The following is a 7218-nucleotide window of genomic DNA, read 5'->3' on the forward strand; positions in this document are numbered from 1 at the left end:
AGCATGATGTGCAGATCTTTCACGCCCCAAGGGAAACACAGTGGGTACCAAATCCAGCCAGATGTGCTGGGCATACATATAGTGGAGCCATAGGACTCTAAATCCTTAAGGCTGGGCTGAAAGTGAGAGAACTGTAGGTTTTCATTGCAAATGAGGTGGAGACATAAGGTCTGCCAGCTGTGGACATGGATTTAGCAGGATAGGAGACAGGGCCTGCAGTTTGGCTGCTGGGACAAGGATATGACAAAATTACCCACCCGCTAAACAAAAGTAGAATATGACAAAATTACCTGCATGTTGTACCCAGGTACAAACATGAACATGCTGTCTCTGTCATCTTTCTTCAAAACCCCTCTGTTTCTGTCATCCCTGAGGTCCAGTTTTTTCACAGGAACAAAGAGTTTTCTGCTTAATTTTAGGGCCAAGACTTTTCCATCAAAGGAACGAAAGGGTGATTAAACATGGGAATGGGCTGGACTCCAGTGATGGTCCCTGGAGGTGTTGAAAAAAAGACTGGATATGGCAGTTGGTGCCATGGTCTAGTTGACGTGATAGTGTTTGGTCATAGGTTGGACTCGATGATCTCAGGGGCCTTTCCAACCTAATTGATTCTGTGATTCTGTTGACCAGATTTCTGGAACCAGGGCTACATGTGCTCATTCTGTACTGTGAAACAAAGCACACCCTTACTTCACATGCAGAATAAGGTATCATGAGCAGAAAATCACAATCAAAACATGCTTACCATACTGGAAGGAAAGATGAGACTACTCTTACTCTCTAGGTTTTTGTGGTTACGTGCCCTTGTCTCTTAAGTATGGTACTTCTATTTTTGTATTAATGTGTGTGGTTTTAGTTAACAACTAAACAACAGTAATTTTTTGAACTGACACTTCCTTCCTTATTGTAAGAGGAGCTGAGCTGCAAAATGCCTGCATTGCCTGTACATGGCAATGCAGTACATGTGATCTAACTGTAAAGAAAATGGGCACATGTTTTAATGGTTGTGCCTGGTTGAAGGAGGCAGCACTATGAGAGAAGGGTACCACAGCTGTCAGATTCCTGTAGTGTAGCAACTGGCTTACACACCATTTCTGAGAGAGAAAGCTTGGTCTGATGTTCTTCTGCCCAAAGGGAAAATGGATGCTTGTTCTGCAGTGGCCCCAAGTCTGGTACTCAACTGCGAGCTGCCAAGAGTTCCCTGGCAGCCTTCGACTCAGGGTTTGCCTGCTCCACAGAAGGTGACATTTTCCTCAGAGAGGCACTGTGCAAGAATGCACAGAGGACACTCCTCGCTGAATGGCACTTGAGAAGCCACCTGGACTACAAAGTTCCACTCTTCTTCCTCCCTGACAGAGGAATTTCCCAGCCTGTCCTATGAAAGCTCGATTGTGCTTACCCAGGGTGAAGCCCACATGAAAGAATCCTGTGAAGATGACTGAACTGTGTGCCCCGACATCCCACTCCTACATCTCGTCACCTCACGTGCATCACAGCTGCAGAGGAAAGCTGCTACTCTCTTACCTAGCACAGCACAACCTGCCAGTGGCAAAGGTGAGAAGCAGGACGGAGGGAGCATCTCTCACCAGGAACCTTACAGTTAGGACAAAGTTCCTGCACCCAAGTCACTGATGCTCAATCAGGTCTTCATCACTTGGGAAAGGCCTAGACAAGAGCACCAGGAAAAGGTACTCTTAAGAAAAATCAAGCTGGTTTCACATGAGTGTCACACAAGTGTTAGTAATGAATGTTCGTCCATGACTCTTTTCTGCCTACTCCAACAGAGAACTACCAAGTTAGCACCAGGTTTTAAATCCATTGACGTAACTTAAAACATTACAGTAAATTTGGATGTGACGTTCAAAGCAAAAAAAATAGTGTTTCAAGGTCATTGGACAAGCCTGCTACAAAAAACCTGTACATTATTTGAAAACTTTAGCTTCTAATTACTGCTGTTCAAAATAATTCTGTTCCAAACACAGGATAAAGAAATCCTGTTTAAACAAAAGGTACACTACCTTTTAGGTTGCGGAACGCATAATTTGATAAATCCTCATTACAACACAGAGTTTGCACATGTTTAAAACACACCCTCCTATAACTAGCTTTTAGATCCCAGTTAAATGTAGTAGAAGCAGCTAAAATAGTTCCTTACAAATTGTAGTTTCTCTGTAATTTTTTCATTCAATCAATTAAATTAGATCTTCTTTTTCAAGCTTAGGGTTTAGAAGCATGATAAAGTCTGGTAGGCATGAGTTCTTGATGAAAGCCATGTAACTGTGGGCAAAAGTCCAAGAAAAGAAGATTTAAAGCAGTTAATTTCCTGGTGACTGAAGGATGTGTGTGAGGTCATACGCATTTATCTTCAATTGTGACTCTGTATTTCCTTCTGGAAATAGAAGGCATTTCATGGCATTTCTGCACTAGAGTTTTAATTTTAGAAGACCTCACTGTAAAAAGGATGAAGTATCTAAGCAACCTAGAGGAGAATCCTAAATTCCTAAAATATTTAAAGTACTATGAGGTGGAAACAGCCCACAGAAAAATGTCATCATCTCTCTACTACCAACTTAAATATCTTCCAGCACCACCATTGAGGACTGAGGTAACCTACTCCCTCCATGTCTAAATTGGTCTCACAGAGCCAGAAAACCATCCTCAGAAAAGTCTTTCCCAGAAATCACATTCCTGAATATCTGTTTCGTGAGTCTGCAACTGTAGTCATTTGGCTCTCAGTTATTTTTCTCCAGTGTTGGCGATTTGTTGTTTCTCTCAAATGTTCATCTGGCTCTGTTTTGCTTAATCGTAGTGTCTCCCAAAGGTCTGCACTAATGAGTTTCTGCATTCATGCCATATGCTTACTTTGCCATGGAGAAGTTTAGTTGTACAGAAAACAGATTTTGAGACTCTTTTTGTTCCATTTCTCTTCTGTCTTCAAATCTGAAAGGTCTTCTAGGCAAAAGAGGCTTCTCGGGTCCCTTCACCCTGCTAGTTAGAATCAGACCACATCTAAGCAATGTTCCTACTTAGACATGTAACAAAACTTCAGAACTAACTGTCCAGTTCCTTCTTGATGTGGATTTATGTTAACTCGCTTTTTTGTAGTCTTCGTTTGAAATCCCAGAGGCCAAGGTCATCCACACACTCAAAAAGTATTGGCAACCCTCGGTGACAGGAGACACCAATTTCCTGTTGAAGGAGCTGTGCTTCTCAGGGTGGTGTTTACAGCCAGGCAGGACAGGGGAGGACTGCTTCTGAGCAAGGAGAGGTTTCAGAAGGTTTTAGGAGGCTTGAGGAAGCTGGAAGATCAGCACCAGAGCACAAACTTCCCGGGAAAGACCAGGCCAGCTGCCCTGGAGGTAATCACAGCTAGCAGGCTACCTAATTGACAAAGACAACCCAAAAGAGCTAAATATCCCAGACAGAGCATATAAAATCTCATTTAAAATTATCCAGGCAGGATACAATCCAACAGGGAATGTTCTTTACAAGGAAGTCCACAGAGGACTATTAATGGGGAGACCAGTGATGACTGGCATTCCTCAGGGGTTGGTGTTGGGACAGGTGGTGTTTAACATCTTTGTTGATGACATGGACAGTGAGATCCAGTGCACCAAGCTGTGTGGTGCAGTCAACACACTGGAGGGAAGGAATGCCATCCAGAGGAACCCGGATAGGCTTGAGAGATGGGCCTCTGCAAACCACACTGTGGTGGGGGCTGGAACGAGATGATCTTTTAGGTCCCTTCCAATCCAAACCATTCTACGACTCTGTGATTCTATGATTTGCCCCCCGGGAAGCCGCCCCCGGGCCTGCGCGGGGCCACCCCTTCCCCCCCGGCAGGGGAAAGGAGTGAGGGAACTTCGCCAGCATGGCTTTGTGCCCTCGTGAGAAAGGAGAGTAGAAGCCTCGGAGCACACAGAGGTTTGCCGGTCTGGTTTGGGGGAAGGGGGGTGGGAGGGGAAGGGTACCGGGTGGGCCGTGGGGGTCCTTGGACTGGAGGGTGGGCAGGTAAGCAGTGTGTGGGAAGATATGAGGTAACACAGTGGGGGGAGGATAAGGTCAGGGTGGATAATGGTTTCCTCTGGTGGGTTGGGGGTCTCGGCCGGGCTGGGGCCTGGAGAGGTACTCAAGCCCTAGGTGGGTACAGGGGCCAGAACGGTTTTGTTCATTTGTTTGTTTTTGGCTCACCTGCAGCTACTGCCCAGGCTCAGTATGTTCTGGATATATTCGTTACATCCTGAAAGGGTGGTCAGGACAAAGGGTTGTTCCTGGGTGTTTCCTTGGGATTGAATACAAATAGGTGGCAGAAAAGTAAGAAGTGTAAGACTTGCCGTAATTGTTTTAATAGTAGGAATGTAGCCTGTGTAACCCTATGTGGTTGTGAGCTATGTTGGCAATGGCACATGCCTTCGGTAGGGTCGCCCATGCCAGACAGGTCAAAACCATAGGGTCAGATACAATACATCCTTGGGCAGGATGAGCTCGTTAGCCTTCTGGAAGTCATCCTAGGAGAAGGACAACTCTAATCCCAAACCTGGGCAGATGGAGCTCACTTAGCCCTGTAAGGCCATCCATCTAAGAGAAGGTCATTCTAATTAAACCTGCATCCTGAGGACCTCACTGCCACCGTCCAAGCTCGCTCGGCCCTGGCAGATGAACCTTAGGATTAAAGGCTGGGTTCAGTTCCACGCAAACTGCATCTCACCTAAAAATCCATTGCACAGGCTTGAAGGCTTTACCCACATGCAAAAAACCCTGTAGCGATGGGCAAGGGTCGAAACGGCAGGTGAAAGGTGCACTGGAAGCCCTAGACCCAACCCTGCATGCAGGCGGTTCAGGATATTGGTAATTTGAGACTGACCGGAGATGACAGTCTCTTGGGGCAGCACCGTGAACGACCAAGCAGCCTTTTCAAGGACAGCACTGCTTGGTCCACTCGGAGAGGGACCTAGAAAAGGTGGCCTAAACAAAGTTCATCTCCAGTTTCACCTGGTTGTTAACTGCAGACCAACAGGCATCTTCTTCCAATGCGGTCGCACAAAGATCAAAAGACAAAGTCATGCACCTGCCACCAAAGATGTACCTACATTAACTCTAGCATGTTGGAATATCAGAACCATGCTTGATTCTGTGGATAGTGGACGTCCTGAGCGTCGTTCTGCCCTAATTGCCCATGAACTGGCTCGTCTCAGCACTGACATTGCTGCTCTCAGTGAAGTTCGCCTTCACAAGGAAGGCAGCCTCAGAGAACATGGTGCCGGTTACACACTCTTTGGTCAGGTAAACCTAGAACCAAAAAGCGTATCTCAGGAGTTGGCTTCATGATCAAAAACTCTATTGTTCCTAAACTCAAAAATCTGCCGACAGGTCATTCTGACCGCATTATCTCCCTACGCATTCCACTACACAAGAAGCAACACCTTGTCCTCTTCAGTATATATGCCCCAACTCTCCAAGCTGACCCTGCTGAAAAAGATAAATTTTACACTGACCTGCTCCACCTTAGCCAAAAGGTGCCTACAGATGCTAAGATCATTATCCTTGGTGATTTCAACACCAGAGTAGGTAAGAATTTTGAAGCCTGGAAAGGAATATTAGGCAAGCATGGTGTTGGAAACTGCAACGATAATGGTTGACTTCTGCTAGAATTCTGTGCGGAGCAACAGCCCACCATCACTAATACTATCTTTCAACAGAAAGATAGTCTGAAGACAACCTGGATGCACCCCAGATCTAAGCATTGGCACCTCATTGATTATGTCTTGGTGCGACGGAGGGATGTCCACGATGTCCACCATACCCGCATGATGCCCAGTGCAGAATGCCAAACAGACTATCAGCTTGTGCGCTGTAAACTTAACTTCAATCTTAAATTCAAACCTAAAAGGGGCAGTATCCCAAGGAGAAGACTCTAAGTTAACAGTCTCCAATCAGCCACAGTAAGAGACAGATTCCAGGCAAACCTTCAAACTAGGCTTGAAAACCATTCCATAGATTCTACAGATTCCTCTCCTGAAACAATTTGGCACCATATGAAAAACAGCATCCTGCAATCCTCTGAAGAATCCTTAGGGTTTTCCTTCAAGAAGAACAAGGACTGGTTTGATGAAAACAATCAAGAGATCCAGGAATTGTTGAGGAAGAAGAGAACCACCCACCAAGCCCACCTTGCACTGCCATCCTGTCACACAAGAAAGATAGCCTTTTGTCTTGCATGCAGCAAGCTCCAACAGAAACTCCGTGACATCCAGAACAAGTGGTGGATCAATCTAGCTGAAAAAACTCAATTATGCACAGATACGGGTGCTCACAAAGGATTCTGTGAGGCCCTGAAAACAGCATACGGGCCTACATACCAGGTCCAAAACCCTCTACTCAGCGCAGATGGTCAAACGCTTCTAACAGATACACCCTCCATTCTGAATCGATGGTCTGAACAATTTTAGATTCTTTTCAGTGTAGTCCAAGACTCAGCAATTCAGTCCATCACACAACAACCAGTGAAGTACAAATTGGATATTGCCCCTACTATGGGAGAAATCCTCAAGGCCATACAGCCGGTGAAAATCAGCAAGGCAGCTGAGGTTGATGGAATTCCACCTGAAATCTGGAAACATGGGGCCTTGCACTCCATGCCAAATTTCATGAGTTTGTGATGCACTGTTGGGAACTAGACGAACTACCATCAGACCTTCGCGATCCAGTCATCATCGCTTTGTATAAGAAGAAAGGAATTAAATCAGACTGCTCAAATTACTGTGGTATTACTCTGTTCTCCATTGCTGGCAAAATCCTGGCAAGAATAGTCTTGAACAGACCTGCTATAGCAGAAGGAATTCTACCTGAAAGCCAGTGTGGTTTCAGAGCCAACAGCAGTACCGCAGACATGGCATTTGTTCTCAGACAACTGCAAGAGAAGTGTAGGGAACAGAACAAAGGTCTCTATGTAACCTTTGTTGATCTCACCAGGGCTTTCGATACTGTGAGCAGAAAAGGTCTGTGGCTGATTGTGGAACATTTAGGTTGTCCCCCCAAGTTCCTTAAAATGATCATCTCACTCCATGAGGATCATCTCACTCCATGAGGCCAAGTCAGATATGGCAATGCACTTTCTGAGCCCTTTTTAATTAAGAATGGTGTGAAACAAGGCTGCGTTCTCGCACCAACCCTATTCACAGTCTTTTTCAGCATGATGCTCCAAAGGGCCACGGCAGA

At 45.6% G+C, this 7218-nt stretch overlaps 1 long non-coding RNA gene across 1 annotated transcript in view; it reads left to right on the plus strand.

The window, feature by feature from the left end:
- The first annotated feature begins 3831 nt into the window (after positions 1 to 3831).
- The window catches only part of LOC108640244, a 7114-nt gene continuing 3727 nt past the window's right edge, over positions 3832 to 7218 (plus strand). Inside the window, exon 1 of the long non-coding RNA XR_001921037.1 lies at positions 3832 to 3924. This is a non-coding gene — a long non-coding RNA (uncharacterized LOC108640244). The remainder of the gene's footprint in view (positions 3925 to 7218) is intronic.

Source organism: Manacus vitellinus, unplaced genomic scaffold, assembly GCF_001715985.3.
Source record: "Manacus vitellinus isolate BGI_N305 unplaced genomic scaffold, ASM171598v3 scaffold_1_pilon, whole genome shotgun sequence".
NCBI lineage: Eukaryota > Metazoa > Chordata > Aves > Passeriformes > Pipridae > Manacus > Manacus vitellinus.